This window comes from Arachis ipaensis, chromosome B07 (assembly GCF_000816755.2).
Source record: "Arachis ipaensis cultivar K30076 chromosome B07, Araip1.1, whole genome shotgun sequence".
Lineage (NCBI taxonomy): Eukaryota > Viridiplantae > Streptophyta > Magnoliopsida > Fabales > Fabaceae > Arachis > Arachis ipaensis.
The window spans coordinates 31,065,791-31,086,871 of NC_029791.2; positions in this window are offsets into that span (position 1 = coordinate 31,065,791).

Below are 21,081 nucleotides of genomic sequence, written 5' to 3' on the forward strand. Positions count from 1 at the left end.
ACTTGACGGTAGTAATGAAGGCATCTTCCCAGAACCTTTTTGGCATAGACACAGTTGCCAATAATGTCAACCCAATCTTTACAATGTGTTTGTGTTTGCGCTCAGCGGCACCATTTTGTTGGTGTTCATATGGGCAGGAAAGCCTCCACATAATACCTGTATCCTGCACAGACTTAGCGAAAATAACATATTCTTTAGTGTTATCACTTTGCACACATTTAATCTTAGTTCCAAGTTGCAACTCAGCCATAGATTGGAAATTTTCAAATGTAGATCTGATTGGAGTGTAAACTCCTTTGATTGATTTTCTCACTTACTTCTATAGGATCTTGTATTATATCTCTTGGGAAGGAGTTTGCTTGCTCCTCTTCCTGTGACTTGATAATCGAATGCACATGTTTCTCTACATTTTTGACACTCGTCTTTATATCATGTAAGAATTCTTTCATGAGAAGCTCAAGATCTGATGGTATTTGAGATGAATAAGGAGATGGTGGCTCTTGATATGAATAAGAAGGAGATGATGGTTCTTGGTATGGATAGGGAGATAGTGGCTCTTGATATGGGTAGAAAGATGATGGTTCTTGATATGGATAGAGAGGTGGTGGTTCTTGGTATGAATATGGAGATGGTGGTTCTTGATATGAATATGGAGATGGTGGTTCTAGATAGTTAGGATATGGAGCATTGCAGTTTCTTTGATTTTGACTTTGCCAACCAAAATTTGGGTAGTTCTCCCATTCACAATAATAAGAATCACTCCCTGGGTGTGAGTAGTAACACATGTGATCTCTCTCCATTATTTTTCCTTAGCACAAAATACCAAAAAGAATTAAACGCACCATGTGGTAAACAGGAAAGCAGAGAACAAAAAATAGAATTCTAAAAATTAAAATAAAACTAACTAGAAAACACCAAACTTAATTTTAGAAATTAAGAAAAATATTAGTACTATTTAATTAATTTTTTTTTCAAAAATAAATAAACAAAATTTTAAAAGGGTAAAGTATTTTTTCGTCCCTGAAGTTTGATAAAAGTTTCAAAAATATCCCTAAATTTTATTTTATTTCAATTTTGTCCCAGAAGTTTTCGATTTGCATCAAATATACCACTAATAGCTAATTTTTCACAAAATTTAAGACCAATTCAACAACAATTTCATAAGAACAACCCTCAACACAAGCAAATCAAGCATAATTTTCATGCATTATTGTTAGATTGGTCTTAATTTTTTTGAAAATTTAGCCGGTAGGGGTATATTTGATGCAAATCAAAAACTTTTGGGACAAAATTGAAACAAAATAAAACTTTGGAGTATTTTTGAAATTTTTGTCAAACTTTAAGGACAAAAAATATACTTTATCCAAATTAAAATTAAAACGCCTAATCTAAGCAATCAAACAACTAATAGTTGTTAATCACAGTCAGTCCCCGGCAACGGCGCCAAAAACTTGGTGCGGAATTTACAACCACAAACTAACCGACAAGTGCACCGGGTCGTACCAAGTAATACCTCAGGTGAGTGAGGGTCGATCCCACGAGGATTGATGGATCAAGCAACAATGGTTAAGTGATTTACTTAGTTAGACAAACAAAAAAGAGTGTTTTGGTATTCAAAAGCATTAAACAATAATTCAGAAATTAAAACAGCAAGCAGTAAATTGATGAGAATAATATATGGAGAAACAGTTAAGGCTTCAGAGTTATCTATTTTCCGAATTGACTTTTCTTACTAACTATTTTAATCATGCAGGATTCAATTCAGGGCAAACTATATATGACTAAGCCCTAATTCCTTAGACCTTCTTAGTCTACTCTAACTTTCATCAACCGCCAATTCCTTAGTCACTTAATTCCAATTAGAGGATGAAGTTCAATTCTAGTTTATGTGCCACAGAAACTCTAATTACCCAAATATAAGAGGATTATATGTCACGTATCCCATTAAGTCTAGATAATTAGAAATTTAAGAGAATATGTTTTCAAGCTGTTGTTTAAGTAAAGAGCTTTTCCAAGTTATACAAGAACTCAATTAGAACAAGGGTCATACTTCCGTTCCACCCAAATTCATAAGATAAAGAACGAAAATAATTCTTGAAATAGAAATCAGTACATGAATTAAAATAGAAAAACAATAGTATCAATCCATACAATAGACAGAGCTCCTAACCTTAACAATGGAGGTTTAGTTGCTCATAGTTCAGAGAGAAAATTAGGATTTTGAAAAACTGTAAATTGCGGAATAAGGTAGAAGAGAGAGAGAAGCCCGAAGGGCTGATTCTTTTCCCTTTTATATCTAATCCTAATTAATGTAAAATATATTTTCTAAAACTAAAATGATATATTTTCCTAGTTATAAATAAATAAAAATTTAAATCAAAATTAAAGGATGATTTGCGCGAGCCCTTTAGATGAAGTTGGGGACCACTGGTTGCATTAAGGTCCACGCTGAACTTGGAAATTTCCAAGTTCAGCGTGGAGGAGGCAGCGTTTCCTTTGGCGTTCATTCTTGAGTCCACGCTGAACTTGAGAATTTCCAAGTTTAGCGTGGAGGAGGCAGTGGTTCTTTGAGTGAGTTCCTTTTGTCCACGCTGAACTTGGAAATTTCTCAAGTTCAGCGTGGAAAATGTGTGATTCCTCCTTTGTACGTGGACTCCACGCTGAACTTGAGAAAGCTCAAGTTCAACGTGGAGGAGGCCGAAAATTCTGAAAAAGAAGTATGCACTATTATACATCGTTGGAAAGCACTGAAAGTTAGCTTTCTAATTTCGCTAGAATAACGTTAATTAGACCTCTATAGCTCAAGTTATTTCTGTTTGAGTGCAAGGAGGTCGGGGTTGACAGCATCACTCACTTTCTTCCTTTTCTGCTACAAAACTCTGTCAAATCCATCCGAATGCTACCTGAAATAAACGGAAATGCACACAACTCAAAGTAGCATCCATAGTAGCTAAAAGATATTTAAATCTTGATTAAACTCAACAATTTGAATGCAAATTCACTAGGAAAAGATAGAGAATATGCTCACGCATCACAACACCAAACTTGAATTGTTGCTTGTCCTCAAGCAACCAAAATAAGTGCATGATTAAAATGTGAATTTGCATGAGAAGTGAGAGTTCAGTTATGCTCATGTCTCTCCTTAAAGTGGGGTTTATCTCCTGCAATTCTGAACAGTTCTAGCATCTCACTCTCCTTTGAATCAGAGGACTATCATTGTTATTCGGAATTAGAATCCGGATTATATTATGAATTCTCTGATCTTTTTACTTCATTTTAATCCTTGAACACAGCAAATTTTCTTTAATTCTCTTTTCTTTGGTGCTTTGCACCTTGAGCCTAGCCGTAACTTTAAATGTTTTGTCTCAAGCTTCACTTGACACAAAAACACCACAAACACTTAACTGGGAAACTCTCTTTAAGTTCTGATTTTTTTTTTTCAGTTACTCCCAGACAGTGGTGCTCAAAGCCTTGGGCATACTCTGCCAAAATGCATTTGGTCTCGACTCTAAATATTCTGTCTCAAGGATTACTTGACACAAGAACACCACAAGCATATGACTAAGGAAACAACTCTTTGAGCTTTTAATCATGTCTGACCTCCTTAATCATTGATGCTCAGAGCCTTGGACTTTGCTTTTATTTTTCTTTTGATGTTTCTTTTGCTTCAAGGATTAAGCTTTCACTAATTTCAGAGAAGTCCTAATAGTTTTCTAAATTCTTGTTCCTTATACATCAACATCCTTTGATTCAAATTCAAATATGCACTATTCATGTCATTCATTCATAATCACAAATAATACCACCACATTTAAGTAAATAAGACTATTCTTTAATATAAACTCAATTTCTCATGCAATACATCACTTCTTTTCTTTTCTTCTTGATTTCAAGCTCAGTGAGTAATACATGAGACACCCTTTTAGAATAAAAATCAAATAGCAAAATAAATAGTAAATTAAACTAGAACTTAGAAATTGAAATAACAATTGATCATGCAATAACAAAAACAAAACAGCAGAAAACCGGAATATAACATAATAAGAACGGGAGGAAATATAGAATGAAAGGAACTTAACCACCTCAGTTATCCTAGTGGCCATCTTATTCTTCTGGCTGTGCTCTTCCGTGGAGATGATTCGCCTCCCTTTGGTGTCATTAAAATAAACAGAAAATCCACAAGCAAAGCGACAATACCAAACTTAAAAGTTTGCTTGTCCTCAAGCAAAGAAAAACTGAAAACAGAGAGGGACATAAAAAGACAGACGGAGGAGTTAAGAGAAGGATGATGTGAGAAAATATGACGTACCTCGGGGGAAGAGCCAATCTTCCCCTTATATACATGTCAGCAGTGGGCTCCCCTGGAGGGCAGGCCCATATTCTCAAGGACGCTGTCCCATAGCTGCGGATGAGCTGTATGGGACGCGTGTCCGGATCGGTTGGAGGGTATGCGACCGGGCCGGGTGAAGATCGGGTTGGGTTGACCCGTGAGAGTCCTGGGCCGGGCCGTAACAGTGCCCCCGACGCGCCAGTGAGGGTCGTGAGGGCGATTGGTGGCGCGTGATGCCCTTGTTTGTGCGTTGTCGTTAAGTCGGCTGACCGTAAGAGAGGCGCGTCTTTCGTGCGCGTGTCCCTTGGTCTGCTGAGGCGTTCGTTCGTCGCTTCGTTTTTCACGCTGAGCATTAAATGTTCATAATGGTTTGAAAAAACCCTGCGCGTAAAGACCGTTTTGCCCCTGCTTTCTTTCGCGCTTCTCGTGGGGGTTTTAAAACAGTTTTCTTTCTCCTTTCCTTCTACCCCTGCCATTTTCATTTTCCTCTCTCCCTGATATCCAAAATTTTCTGTTCGAGCCTTCTCGTGCCTTCTTCTTTCTCCTAAGTTTCTGCACTCGATTCAGGTAATTTCTGCTCCTTCTTCTTTTGTGTTTATGCCATTTTTGCCGCTGCGTAGTTATTGTTTGTGATGGTTGCATGCTTGGTTTACTTTTAGCCGAATGTTCTTCCACTGGTGGGGTAGATGAATTAAGGGAGGGGTACCATTCCTGGATAGGTTTTAGGTGATTTGCATGATAGGTGTAGTTTTAAACTGTTCTTGGCCATGATCTGAGTTTGAAAAGGCGTAGTTTCTGGGTTTCTGTGGACTCCCGACCTCATAGTCTAACGGAGTGGTACCCCGATGTAGGTATGCCTCGCATCGTTTCCCGGTCTTCAGGAACTGGCGTGGCCTACGACCCGTACGCCTGGGTGACCGACGATATAAGGAGCTCACCCAACCAGATGGACTGACGAAGAGGCCAACTACGAGGCCATTGTCCCTACCCCCCATGAGCGTATTTATGAGCTCAACTTCCCCTCTCCTCGTGTCCCCGATTGGATCTGGTTTTACAAGTCCATGTTCACACAAGTTGGCGTTCAGATACCGTTCTCCGAGTTTCAAATGGCGCTGTTGAACCGGATATCCGTCCCCCCTTCTCAGCTTCATCCGAACAGCTGGGCTTCGATCCGCTGCTTCGAAATGGTCTGCGAGTACTTGGAGCTGCCGGTGTCGGTGGACGTTTTCCTCTTTTATTTCAACCTTACCAACCCCTCCAAACAGGGGAAGGCGAGAAAAGGGTTTCTTTCTTTCCGTTCTGCCCAGGGTAGGAGAATTTTTGGCCTTTTTGAGGACTCCTACCATGGTTTTAAAGATAAGTACTTCAAGGTTCGTCCCGTCAAAGGTCGTCACCCCTTTTGGTTGTCATTAGAGGGGGAGCGCCTTATCCAGACTTATTGGAGTTTTGGTGCGGGGTCGAATCCTTTCATCAAGGTGACATACAAGAGGTTGTCGGCTGTAGATAAGCAAATAGCCGACGTCCTTTTTGCCATTTTTGAAAAGAACCCCGTGAACCCACATCTTCTTATGGGTGAACGGGAGGCCACCAGGAGCTATATTCGTGAGTTGTCTTCTTTGTTTACCTATGTTTCTTTATCGTTGATTTTCTTTTTTCGATCTAACGACTAACGTGCCTGTTGTTCGTTGCAGTGGAAATGTCTGCCACCGTGACCGGTCTTGAGAATCTGATGAAGACCTTTTTTGAAGCAAGTGACGACGAGAATGCCGAAGAGAAGGACGTCGGTAGGTCGGGGGGTCCTTCAGGGGAGAAGGAGAATCAGGCTGTGCCTTCTCCCCAGGATACCGACGTGTCGGGGAAACAGGCTGCAGGGGGCCAGGCTTCCCCTACCCGTGAGGAAGGGTCCGCTGACGGGCACGCGACTCTCACCCCCCAGCTGGATAGTGACGTAGAGCTTATCCATACTCCCAAGAAGCGAAAGATGTCTTCCAGCCCGGAAGGGGCCCTTACCATAATGGAAAGGAACTTTGACGCTACCAAATTTATCGACTCCCAACTGATGCCCGGGACGGAGGAGCATTTTCACGAGACCGAACTGTCCGGGCAGGCGAGGTGGATGTATCGCACCTTGCTTCATGGGGCTGTGATAGCTCGGAAGGCTGAATTTGAGTTATCGGGAATGGAGGCGCTTCGGAGGAAGCTTGAGTCCTCTGTTAAGGCGAACAATGACTTTAAGGCCCAAGTTGAACTCCTCCAGGGTCAGCTGTCCGAGATGGGGGGAAAGCTTAGCGCTGCTGAGGAGAAGTCATCGTTTGTTGCGGAGAGGTTGAAGGCGTCCGATGAGACCGTGGCCCGGCTTCTTGAGTGCGAGATGACATTGGAGGGTCAGCTGAACGCCGCTCAGGGTCGGGTTGTCGCCTTGGAAAAAGAGCGGGAGCAGGCCGTCTCGGAGGCGAAGGCCGCTAAAGCTGAAGCCGCTGAGCTTAAGAAGAAGCTTAAGGTGACCAAGGAGCAAGGGAAGAATTCCATCTCGATGACCGAAGATGCCCTGAAGGCTCAGCTGAGGATCGCAGCTCCTGATTTCGACACGTCGTCAATTGGCGTTTTCAAGACTATCCAGGACGGAAAGATTGTTGACATGCCGAGGAAGTGAGGTCTTGTAACTTAGAATATTTTGTAATGCGTTTGCTGAACAACTTATTGCTCGTTCTTTGTTTTGAATCTTTATAAGTTATACTTATTTGGTCGTTTGGCCGGGTTGCCGTTTATTGTATTTGTTGTTGTTATTTATCTGGGGGGGCTCGCGCCCGTTTTCCCGTTTTATGATAGTTATGGCTTGGATTGCCGCGGTCGTGTTGTCGTCGCAGTTGGCTTTGGCCGTAACGAAGATGGCCCCCGAGGTGATCAGTCCCGGTCTGCCGTTTTAAGATGCGCTCGTGTGCGGTGCACGTAGGGAAGAAGTAGACAAGTACGAAAAATTTTTTTGACAAGTATGAGTTAGTCGTTAGCTAAGCAAATTAATCAATATGGTGAATATTTGACAAGATAAAAAGGTAGATTGTCATGCAAACAAAGCAGGTATTTACTATTTCTTTAGGTTCTCAGGTCGGCAAATCGTCTGATCATGGGTAGAACCTTCTTAGGTTACCCGCATTCCATGTTCTGGGCACTTCCTTGCCGTCGAGTTTTTCGAGCTTGTAAGCACCTTTGCCGAGCACTTCCCTTACCCTGTAGGGACCTTCCCAATTTGCCGCCAGCTTGCCTTCCCCTGGGGTCGGGACGCTGATGTCGTTGCGTCGCAGGACGAGGTCCCTTTCCTCGAAATCTCGTTTGAGGACTTTTGCGTTGTAACGTAGGGCTATCCTTTGTTTCAGTGCCGTTTCTGATAGGTGAGCCATCTCCCTGGTTTCCTCAACCAGGTCCTTTTCGACCGCTTCGCTCACGCCCGCGAGTAGTAGTCGGGGGCTCGGTTCCCCGATTTCGACTGGTATTACCGCATCGACCCCGTATGTTAGGCGGAAGGGAGTTTCCCCCGTAGCGCTTTGCTCAGTTGTACGGTAAGACCATAGGACGGAGGCGAGTTCGTCAGCCCATGTTCCCTTCTTATTGTCTAAGCGCTTCTTTAGACCAAGAAGGATGATCTTGTTTGCGGCTTCTACCTGCCCGTTTGTTTGGGGATGTTCTACCGAGGAGAATTTTTGTTTTATCCCTGGGCCAGAGAGGAACTCCATGAACTTCTTGTCCGTGAACTGGGTCCCGTTGTCTGAGATGACGGCTTCCGGGATACCGAAACGGGTTATCACCTGCCTCCACATGAACTTCCGACAGTTGGAGGACGATATCGTAGCCAGCGGTTCAGCCTCCACCCATTTTGTGTAGTAGTCGATGGCGACAATGAGGTATTTGACTTGTCCTGGGCCGACCGGGAAAGGCCCCAGGAGGTCGACTCCCCATTGTGCGAAAGGTCGAGTAGTCGTCAGAGAGTTTAGCTCGGAGGCTGGTGCCTTGTGGAAGTTGGCATTTTGTTGACACTTTATGCATTTTTTGACAAATTCCTTTGAGTCTTTCATCATTGTTGGCCAATAGTATCCTGCTCGAATGAGCTTCCTTGCTAGGGCTTTGCCCCCGATGTGGTATCCGCAACACCCCTCATGGACTTCTCTAAGCACGTAATCCGTTTGGTCGGGGTGCAAACACTTCAATAGGGGCTGGCTGAGTCCCTTTTTGAATAGTTGTCCCTGTATAATTGCGTATCTGGCCGCCTCCCTTCTTAATGCTTTGGCTGCTTTCTCATCTTCGGGCAACTTGCCGAGTTCTAGGAAGTTGGTGATGGGGTCCAGCCATGAGGGGCTCGACTTCGTCAAGTGGAGGGCGACCGTTGGTTCCTTCACCATGCCTTGGATGAGCGACCGGTTACCTGATCCTGGTTTTGTGCTCGCCAGCTTTGACAGGAGGTCTGCCCATGTGTTCCTTTCTCTTGGAACGTGTTGGACGATGACCTCCTAGAACTGGCTTGTCATTTCCTTAACCTTTTCCAAGTATTTTTGGAGGAGGGGGTCCCGGGCTTGGTAGCTTCCGTTTACCTGAGAGTGACGACTTGGGAGTCGCTGCATACTTCGACCTTCGTCGCCCCGACTTCCTTAGCTAGTGTGAGTCCTCCCAAGAGAGCCTCATATTCTGCTTGGTTGTTGGACACTGGGAAGTCGAACTTGGTCGATTGCTCATAGATGACCCCCGCTGGGCTTTCTAGGATGACCCCTGCTCCCCCGGACGTTTGGTTGGAGGCCCCGTCCACGTGAAGCCTCCACCGTGTGCTCGTTTCTTCGGGAGGGTCTCCCGTTACCTCAACTAAAAAGTCTGCCATTGCCTGGGCTTTGATTGCATGTCGGGGTTCATACTGCAAGTCATATTGCGAGAGCTCGATGGCCCATGTCATCATTCTACCGGCCAAGTCGGGTTTTTGCAGTACTTGGCGAATCGCCTGATCCGTCCTCACAATTATGCGATGGCTCTGGAAGTATTGCCTTAACCTTCGGGAGGAGACTAAGAGTGCCAGCGCCAGTTTTTCCAGCTTGCTGTACCTCGATTCTGATCCTTGGAGAGCCCTGCTTACGAAGTAAACGGGTTGTTGGGTCTTCCCCTCTTCTCTCACGAGCACCGTGGCAAGCGCTCCCTCGGTTACTGATAGGTAGAGATAGAGTGGTTCCCCGGCCATGGGTTTCCCGAGAATTGGCGGTGCTGCTAAGATCTCCTTGAAGTGGTTGAATGCTTCTTCGCACGCTGGGGTCCATTCGAACGTTATTCCCTTTTTCATCAGATTGAAGAAAGGTAGGGCTCTTGCCGCTGACGCGCCGAGGAACCGGGATAAAGCAGTCAATCTTCCGGCCAACCGTTGTACGTCTCTAATACAACCCGGGCTCTTCATCCGTAGAACTGCTTGACACTTCTCGGGATTGGCTTCTACTCCTCTTTGAGTAATCATGAACCCCAGGAACTTTCCGGCCTCCATGGCGAACGCGCATTTGAGCGGGTTAAGCCTCATGCCGTTTTGCCGAAGGGACGAGAAAACGTCGTCAAGGTCGCTCAGGAGGTCGTCGGCTCGTGTGGTCTTCGCGAGTATGTCGTCAACGTAGACTTCCACTGTTTTGCCAATGAGTTTACTGAATATCTTATTCATCAGTCTTTGGTACGTGGCTCCGGCATTTTTCAAACCAAATGGCATTACCTTGTAGCAATAGGTTCCCCCTGGCGTTATGAACGCCGTTTTTTCCTCGTCAGGTCGGTGCATCGGTATTTGATTGTATCCTGAGTAGGCGTCTATAAAGCTTAGATACCGATACCCCGCCGCTGCGTCGACAAGTGCATCAATGTTAGGCAGGGGGTAGCAGTCCTTAGGACACGCCTTGTTGAGGTCAGAGTAGTCCACACACATTCTCCATCTCCCATTGTGCTTTTTAACCAAAATTACGTTTGACAACCAAGTCGAGTAGTCCAGCTCTCGGATGAACCCTGCTTCTAGGAGACTGGCCGTCTGCCTGGCTACCTCTTCTGCCCTTTCCTGCGACATCTTCCTTCTCCTCTGGGCAACCGGTTTGGCTCCTGTCTTAACGGCCAGGTGATGCGACATAAGCCGGGGATCTATCCCAGGCATATCAGCAGGCGTCCAGGCAAAGAGGTCGGCGTTGGCCCTGATCAATTCCATTAAAGGCTCCTTTATCTCATGGGGGAGGTTTCTGTTTATGAATGTGAATTTATCGTCCTCCTCGCCGACCCTAAACTTTTCCAAGTCTCCTTCTGGCTCTGGTCTGGGTTTGTCGCCTATCCTAGCGTCTAAGTCGGCAAGGAAGACCCCTGATGCTTCTTTGGACTTTTTCCTGAGTGAAAGGCTGGCGTGGTCGCAAGCGACCGCCGTCTCCAAGTCGCCTCTGATGGATCCTATGGATCCGTCGTCGGTGATGAACTTCATCACCAGTAGCTTTGTGCTGATGGCTGCCCCCAGGTCGTTAATGGTCTTTCTCCCAAGGATGATGTTATAAGCCGTGGAATCTCGCAATATTACAAAGTCTGCCATGACTGTTCTTCGACTCTGTCCCTGTCCCACGGAGGTCGGGAGCGAGATGATTCCATCCGGCTTGATGAAGTGGTCCCCCAACCCTACCACACCGTGCTGGTGGGTTGTCAGGTCGGTGTCCCTTAGTCCCAGGGCATCGAAAACGTTTCGAAACATGATGTTTGAGTCTGCCCCCGTATCTACCAGGATTCGTTTGACGAGGCCCGTTCCGACCCTGGCCGTGATGACCATGGGCGGACTTTCCGGTGCCTCGTCAAACCATTGGTCCTCCGGGCCGAAGGAGATGGGTGGGATACCTCGGAGACTTCTACCTGTCGAGGTGGAGACTGCTAGGACCTTGGCGTCTTTTTTCTGTGCTGACTTTGACCTTGGGGCGGTATTCCTGGCCGTTACCACGTTTACCACCGTAAGGCCGTGGTCGTCACCCTCTGGTTCCTGCCGTTGCCTTGTTGGCCGGGATCTATCTTCGCTATCATGGTCCCGGTTACGTCTCCTTGGTTCCCGTATAAGGTGGGAGAAGTCGGCAAGTTTCCCATCCCTGATGGCTTGCTCCAGGGCGTCTTTTAGGTCGAAGCAGTCTTGGGTCTTGTGCCCGTACCCCTTGTGGTACTCGCAGAGAAGGATGATGTGAGAAAATATGACGTACCTCGGGGGAAGAGCCAATCTTCCCCTTATATACATGTCAACAGTGGGCTCCCCTGGAGGGCAGGCCCATATTCTCAAGGACGCTGTCCCATAGCTACGGATGAGCTGTATGGGACGCGTGTCCGGATCGGTTGGAGGGTATGCGACCGGGCCGGGTGGAGATCGGGTCGGGTTGACCCGTGAGAGTCCTGGGCCGGGCCGTAACAGTATATAAAGGGGGGGAAGACGGGTTATATATATATAAATCATGTGAGGGGGAAGGATGAAGTGCAGGCCCAAAAAAAGGGTCACGGATATGGTGAAGTAAATAGGAAAGGGAATCATGTGATTGAATGGGGGAGGGGACGAAGGACAGAAAAAAGAAAGAGAATCAATGAATAGGTGTGGGGACCAGAGGGAAGTGATTTGGGAAGAATTTGCTTAAGATATATGGTTTCACGTTGAACTTGAAAGGGGGCAAGTTCAGCGTCGCAGCCCCGTATGTATTCTTCCTCTCCACGCAGTGCTGTTCAGCGTGGGCTCAACTTTTTTTTTTTTATTTTCACGCTGAGCTTGAGATATTTTAAGTTCAGCGTGAACTCTTGGCCTCTTTACTCTCTTTTATGTCGTTATCCACGCTGAATTTGAAAAATTCTAAGTTCAACGTGGGTCTTTGCCTCTTTCATGATAATTGACGTCGTTCTTCACGCTGAACTTGGAATTTTCCAAGTTCAGCGTGGACTTGGCAGAGGCCCTCATTCACATTGCACGCATACTCCACGCTGAACTTGGAAAATTTCAAATTCAGCGTGGAGCTAGCAGAACCAATCAGCTCCAAAGCGTCAAAAAATTTTTCTAAGTGTCCGGTTCCTATTTTAAAATTTCTGCATGATCAAAACACAAGTAAAACAATGGAAAAACAGTAAAAACTAAATAAAAATCAAATAGATAATAAAACTAATGCAATGGAAAAATAGACTAAGGATATGAAATCATCGGATTGCCTCCCAACAAGCGCTTCTTTAACGTCACTAGCTTGACACTTGATTATTGAAGTTTCTTCCTCTTCTTCCAGTTGGTTAAAAGAAATGTCTCCAAGGGGGGAGAGGTGAAGATTAGTGCCCCTGATATAAATTCCTCCTAACAAGCTTTCTTTTATTGTGATTACCTTGATTCACCTTGCTTGTTGGGGTAGAGGTTGGATTGTTTTTTGCTGACCTTTTCTTTTTTATAAATATTTTCTTCTGTTTCTTAGTCACAATCCCCCTTTTAGTGCTTTCCTTGGTTGCCTTCACTTCTTTGATTTCAAAATCTGAGTGTTGTGTGATGATTAGAGTGTACTTTTCATCAAGAACTTCTTGAATTGGTGGTTCAATAAACTCACTATCTATGCCAGTCTCTACTTCATTGGAGTGTAAATTCCCATAATTGTCTTCATCCCTTACAACCTCATTTGTTTATGCATCTTCCTTCTTTGTTGGCACATCTTCCTCCTTTGTTTTTGCATCTTTTACTTCTTCCATGTGTGAGGTTGGAAAGTATTCTAATTCATTGGAGTGTAAACTCCTTTTATTGATTTCCTCACTTACTTCTATAGGATCTTGTATTATATCTCTTGGGAAGGAGTTTGCTTGCTCCTCTTCCTGTGACTTGATAATCGAATGCACATATTTTTCTACATTTTTTGACACTCGTCTTTATATCATGTAAGAATTCTTTCATGAGAAGCTCAAGATCTGATGGTATTTGAGATGAATAAGGAGATGGTGGCTCTTGATATGAATAAGAAGGAGATAATAGTTCTTGGTATGGATAGGGAGATAGTGGCTCTTGATATGGGTAGAAAGATGATGGTTCTTGATATGGATAGAGAGGTTGATACGTGGTTAAGAGGGCATTTTCGTCATCTTAGAGTTAAGGGACAGAATGGTAATCTCGTCATATTCAAAGATCTGAATACTAGAAGAATCATACCATGCCGGTCTTGGACATCTAGAAGACCAAGAGTTCGTCTCAAAAACAGTGGTGCTAAAAGGGCGACAACTCATAAGGCCCAATAGGCTAAGTCAGGACAGCAAGAAGCCCAATAATGCTTTTCAAATTCAGTGGGAGGCATAATTTATTATTTATTTCGAATTTATTAGGCTTTTATTTTAATTTATTTTTCTGTTAGAGTTTGTTAGAATATTTGATTTAGTTATAATTTGCTTAGTAGTATTTTAGAGATTTTAAATTTAAATAAAATCTGATCTAATCCAATAAGATCAAATCTGATTTAAATTAGTTATCTTATCTTTAGGATTTTAAAATTTAAATCAAATCTGATCTAATCCAATAAAATTAAATCTGATTTAAATTAGTTATCTTATCTTATCTTTTAGCTAGTTTGTTTGGGGTCTATTTAAACACCTTCTGGTGAGACAATTTAGATAACTTTGATGAATAAAATTTTCTTAGTGCTTTATGCACGTTTTTTAAGTGTGATTGAGTGAGGTGAGTGATTTGCTTCGCTGATTGCATGGAAAAGATTGAGTGATTCCATTTTCATCCCTCTGATCTAGGTTGTCAAGGACAAGTTCTTTGAAGGTCTAGTAGGGAATCCTTTCCGGTGACCTAGGTTGCTAAGAACAGGTTTCTTAGAGGTCTAGTAGGAAAAAACCCTTTATCTATCTTTTTTTTATTTCTTATCATCTGGTATCAGTTACACGTCGTAGGTAAATTCTTATTTATCTACACGTTCCATGGGTCTTGTTTAGTCTCCTTTTTTTTCTTTAATTTCTGTAAATTCACGTTAGAGTCAAACAAAAAAAACGAAAAAAATTTTTCTTTTTTTTAATTTTGTTTTTGCAATTATTCTATCTTTAATTCAGTGTCTGAAAAAAAATAATAAAAAAAAATGATTGAGTATTACGATAGTGATGATGAAGGAAGCTCATATGCGAAAAAGAGTTCTCAGTTTCAAATTCCTGCATTCAAAGGAAGAAATGATCCTGAAGCGTATTTCAGATGGGAAAGGAAGGTAGAATCGATTTTTGCAAATTGCATCCTTTCAGAAGAAAAGAAGGTCCAACTGGTACAAGCCAATTTTTCCAATGCTGCCCGTATATGGTGGACTGAATTAGGAAGATCTAGAAGACGGTACAGAAAGCGCCCAATTTGCAGCTGGGAGAAGATGAAGAAAATCATGAGGAGACAGTTTGTGCCATCATCATACCACATGAGGAATCGAGTTGTACCATCATCTTACCACAATGAATTTTTTGGAAGATTTTGTAAGTTGCAACAAGGTTCACAATCAGTGATGGAGTACCACAAGGAGTTTTTATATTTGATGGACAAGGCTAATATCAAAAGGAGTCCTGAGGTTCTTATGGACCGATTTTTGTTTGGATTACGCGAAGAACTTGCAGATACAGTCCAACGTTACCGTTACACAACCATGGACGATTTGGTCAAATTGGCCATTAACTGGGAGCAAGTGCAACAAATGATAGATCGCCATAACAAGAGGAATTCTTCTACGCCTATCTTTCATTCTTCTTCAAAGCCAGAGATGGAAGAATTTTTTGAGTATGCTGTAGAGGGTGATGTGTCCTTGGGAGATTCAACAATGCAGAATTTCTCAACTGGGTCCTTGGGATGTGACCAATTTGAAAAATATGAGAGAAAAGAAATTGAGAAAGAGATTGAGTGTTTGAGTGAAAAGAATCCATGTTTGATTGAAAGCGAGAGTTTTGAGAGAAAAGATGAGAATAGTGAGCGAGAGGAGTCAATGAGCGAAAAAGAAACTGAGTTCAATAAGCACACTTGTGAGAGAGATCTAGAAAGTTCTAGCTTAGACAAGAGTGCATTAGTCTCATTGAAATCCACAGAGTCCTTAGTTTCTCATACATCTAACCATGAAATTCCTAGTGTTTTTATATCAACTTTTCCAGGCTTTGTAAACTCACTGATCAATTATGGAGGCATTAATATGGATGAAAATAAAGGAAGACAAATTGCACACTTTGGACAAGATGGTGAACGTATGGTTGGAAAAATTGAACTGGCACACATGAAGGACATAGCCACAATTCAATGGGTAGAGAAGAGTCATCAAACCATGGTATTTAAACCTGGAGATTGGATTTGGATTCCTTGGAGGGACAAAGAGCATCTCATGCAAGATTCAAGGACGAATCTTTTTGAAGAGGGAGAGAATGATACGTGGTTAAGAGGGCATTTTTGTCATCTTAGAGTTAAGGGACAGAATGGTAATCTCGTCATATTCAAAGATCTGAATACTAGAAGAATCATACTATGCCGGTCTTGGACATCTAGAAGACCAAGAGTTCGTCTCAAAAACAGTGGTGCTAAAAGGGCGATAACTCATAAGGCCCAATAGGCTAAGTCAGGACAGCAAGAAGCCCAATAATGCTTTTCGAATTTATTAGGCTTTTATTTTAATTTATTTTTCTGTTAGAGTTTGTTAGAAGATTTGATTTAGTTATAATTTGCTTAGTAGTATTTTAGAGATTTTAAATTTAAATCAAATCTGATCTAATCCAATAAGATCAAATCTGATTTAAATTAGTTATCTTATCTTATCTTTTAGCTAGTTTGTTTGGGGTCTATTTAAACACCTTCTGGTGAGATAATTTAGATAACTTTGATGAATAAAATTTCCTTAGTGCTTTATGCACGTTTTTTAAGTGTGATTGAGTGAGGTGAGTGATTTGCTTCGCTGATTGCATGGAGAAGATTGAGTGATTCAATTTTCATCCCTCTAATCTAGGTTGTCAAGGACAAGTTCTTTGAAGGTCTAGTAGGGAATCCTTTCCGGTGACCTAGGTTGCTAAGAATAGGTTTCTTAGAGGTCTAGTAGGAAAAAACCCTTTATCTATCCTTGTGTTTTTATTTCTTATCAGAGGTGGTAGTTCTTGGTATGAATATGGAGATGGTGGTTCTTGATATGAATATGGAGATGGTGGTTCTTGATATTTGGGATATGGAGTATTGAAGTTTCTTTGGTTTTGACTTTGCCAACCAAAATTTGGGTAGTTCCCCCATTCACAATAATAAGAATCACTCCCTGGGTGTGAGTAGTAACACATGTGATCTCTCTCCATTATTTTTTCTTAGCACAAAACACCAAAAATAATTAAACGCACCATGTGGTAAACAGAAAAGCAGAGAAGAAAGAACAGAATTCTAAAAATTAAAATAAGAAAAATTAAAATAAAACTAATTAGGAAACACCAAACTTAATTTCAAAAATTAAGAAAAATATTAGTACTATTTATTTAAATTTTTTTTCGAAAATAAATAAACAAAATTTTAATAAAATTAAAATTAAAATACCTAATCTAAGCAATCAAACAACTAATAGTTGTTAATCACAGTCAGTCCCCGGCAACGGTGCCAAAAATTTGGTGCGGAATTTACAACCACAAACTAACCGACAAGTGCACCGGGTCGTACCAAGTAATACCTCAGGTGAGTGAGGATCGATCCCACGAGGATTGATGGATCAAGCAACAATGGTTAAGTGATTTACTTAGTTAGACAAACAAAAAAGAGTGTTTTGGTATTCAAAAGCATTAAACAATAATTCAGAAATTAAAACAGCAAGCAGTAAATTGATGAGAATAATATATGGAGAAACAGTTAAGGCTTCAGAGTTATCTATTTTTCGGATTGACTTTTTTTACTAACTATTTTAATCATGCAAGATTCAATTCATGGCAAACTATATATGACTAAGCCCTAATTCCTTAGATCTTCTTAGTCTACTCTAACTTTCATCAACCGCCAATTTCTTAGTCACTTAATTCCAATTAGAGAATGAAGTTCAATTCTAGTTTATGTGCCACAGAAACTCTAATTACCCAAATATAAGAGGATTATATGTCACGTATCTCATTAAGTCCAGATAATTAGAAATTTAAGAGAATATGTTTTCAAGCTGTTGTTCAAGTAAAGAGCTTTTCCAAGTTATACAAGAACTCAAATAGAACAAGGGTCATACTTCCATTCCACCCAAATTCATAAGATAAAGAACAAAAAAAATTCTTGAAATAGAAATCAGTACATGAATTAAAATAGAAAAACAATAGTATAAATCCATACAATAGACAGAGCTCCTAACCTTAACAATGGAGGTTTAGTTGCTCATGGTTCAGAGAAAAAATTAGGATTCTAAAAAACTGTAAATTGCGGAATGAGGTAGAAGAGAGAGAGAAGCCCGAAGGGCTGATTCTTTTCCCTTTTATATCTAATCCTAATTAATGTAAAATATATTTTCTAAAACTAAAATGATATATTTTCCTAGTTATAAATAAATAAAAATTTAAATCAAAATTAAAGGATGATTTGCGCGAGCCTTTTAGATGAAGTTGGGGACCACTGGTTGCATTAAGGTCCACGTTGAACTTGGAAGCGTGGAGGAGGCAGCGTTTCCTTTGGTGTTCATTCTTGAGTCCACGCTGAACCTGAGAATTTCCAAGTTTAGTGTGGAGGAGGCAGTGGTTCTTTGAGTGAGTTCCTTTTGTCCACACTGAACTTGGAAATTTCTCAAGTTCAGCGTGGAAAATGTGTGATTCCTCCTTTGTACGTGGAAAAGGCCGAAAATTCTGAAGAATAAGTATGCACTATTATATATCGTTAGAAAGCCCTTGAAGTTAGCTTTCTAATGCCACTGAAATTGCATTAATTGGACCTTTATAGCTCATGTTATTTCTGTTTGAGTGCAAGGATGTCGGGGTTGACAGCATCACTCGCTTTCTTCCTTTTCTGCTACAAAACTCCGTCAAATCCATCCGAATGCTACCTGAAATAAACAGAAATGCACACAACTCAAAGTAGCATCCATAGTGGCTAAAAGATATTTAAATCTTGATTAAACTCAACAATTTGAATGCAAATTCACTAGGAAAAGATAGAGAAGATGCTCACGCATCAGCAACCGGGGTAGGTCCCCAAAAATATGTAAAAACCAATTCTAAAGGTTTTATGTAAAGGCAATCAGATTTAGGGAAAAGAAGTTGATGTGCCTTTCCAATACAACAAGAAGAACACACAAAATTTATTAATTTCAAAGGAATATGACATGACTTAAGAACTTGACTAACTACCGAAACTGATGGATGCCCAAGACGAGCATGCCACAACAAGCAGTTGTTATTTCCTGACACAGGTATTAAAGATACTAAGGCAGCAGCAACATCATCTCTTGATTTTGGATGGAATCCAGAGAACTTATACAATCCTTTATCAACTGTTCCTTGGAGTATGACCTCCTTGGAAACCTTGCATTTGACAACACAATGATCATCATGAAATTCATAAAATACCCTATTAAGTATTATCTTTTGCAAACTGATAGACACTTAACAAATTCTTTGAAATTTTTGGAACTAGCAGTAATTTGCTAAACAAGAATTGTTTTCTATTCAAATTTGAAATAAAAATTGAACTTCCAATATGACTAATTGGCAAACCTGAACCATTACCGATGGTGACTTTTTCTGAACTAGCGTATTCAGTTTTTTTCTCAAAGTTGTGAGCATCGACAGTCATGTGGTGCGTGGCTTCTGAATCTGGACATCAATCTAGATCTTGCAGCATTATTGGAGTAGCAAATTCAGCTTCATTTTGAACCAAGGCATTTATGTATGACAAATTTGTGCCAAGGCTATGCGAATGTGACGGAGCTTCAGCTCTTCCATTACCATAGCCATCATACCTTTACCAATAATTGAGAGTCGTGTGCCCAAGTTTGTTGCAAACTTGGCATTGCGGTGGTCTAGGATCACCTCTTCCGTAATTTTGAAACTGAGACTACTCCATTCTTGCTCCTCTCATAAATCTTGTACCACCTCTGCCACGAAAGACACCTCTGTTTCCACGGAAACCACGTCTTGAGTGATGGAAGTTTGATTGAGCATAAGCCAAGATTTCTTGCATAAGATTATCTGGTTTCTTATACTTTTCTAACAACTCCTCATGTGCCATCAGCAAAGCTTCTAATTTTTCTATTAACATAAGGCTTGGATCTTGCAGTGATTGTTGTGATAAAAGAGGTATACTCCTCATTAGGCAAACTATTCAACACAGCTTCAACATGATTAGCATCACTAATTGCAGCTCCAACACATACTAATGAATCAACTATTTTCTTGATTTCAAGCAAATAATCTGACACAGATCCTTCCTTCTTCGTATTGACTAATTTGTTCTTTAATTGCCTAATTTTTGCTATAATTTGAGATGCAAAGAATGTTTTTAACCTGCACCAGATTTCATGCGAGAAGACACAACCAACCATTCTCGTCGTCAACCGCTTGCTCATCGACGTTAGTAACCAAGTCTTCAACAGTGCATCCTACTTCTTCCACTTCGCACGCTGGATTTATCGCATCGGCAGCTTCATCTCCTTAGAGAGATACTTCACTGGAATTGATTTTTCTATGATGTGGTCAAGCATCTCGTATCCTTCGATTATGGATTCTACTTGATCCTTCCATGGTAGATAGTTATCCTCATCCAATTCCATAGCTATTGGACAAGAGAAAGCTTGTGCTAGAGAAAGCTCTGATACCATATATGTATCAGGCTAGAGAGAGAGAGAGAGTAAAGTTTTGGTGTGTGAGAAATGAATTGATAACCAAGTGAATTAGAGTAATTACATGTGTATCTCACAATATATAGTTAGAGGAAATGCTGACTAGGACAATAACAAACTCACTAACAAACTATTAGTAATTCTAACAATACGCTAGCAATAAACTAACTTTCTTTATCTCCTTCTGTACTAAATCAAATTTAATAAGATAATTATTATTATTGTTAAGTTTATTAAAATAATTTTTTAACATAAAAGTCAACAAAATAATTTATATTATTTTGTAGAGCAAATATAACGCGATAATTGGAGAATTTTTTTTAAATGAATAAAAAAATTATTTATTTCTCAAAACAAATAAAAATAACTTTATTTCTTGATTTTTTTATAAGTTACTGATAAATCAGGTGGACTAGGCGTGAATTGCTGTAGATCGGAGAAAGGTAGGTTGATCAAGAAGTCAGATCGAGGAGTACTTTTTTAAAGTAACAAGTTGGTAACTAAATTGAGAAATACTCTCGTGATCAACCTTGTTTCAATCTAATTACTCATTAATTTAATTGTTTAAGATGATGTTTGTATTGTCAGTGTCCAAAATATTTTTTTTATAGATTTGATCAAAATCATATCTATGTTGATGATATTTTAACGTTAACATCAACATGTTATATATCACTGACTGATTCATCATCATCACATTATTACATCAGGCCAAATTATGATAAATCACTAATAGTTTATATAATTAAGTTACATCAGCAAGCTGTGAACGAAAAATTGATCAAGCACTAACGGATCATGTTGGCCAATTTCATAGATATTTTTGGTACAATTAGAATTTCAAAAACGATTTTGGTGTACAAAACTAATCTCAAGGGCTACTTTATAAATTTTACACAACTCTATTTTTTGATCATATACTCATAAACTATAAATAAAATATTTCATCTAATA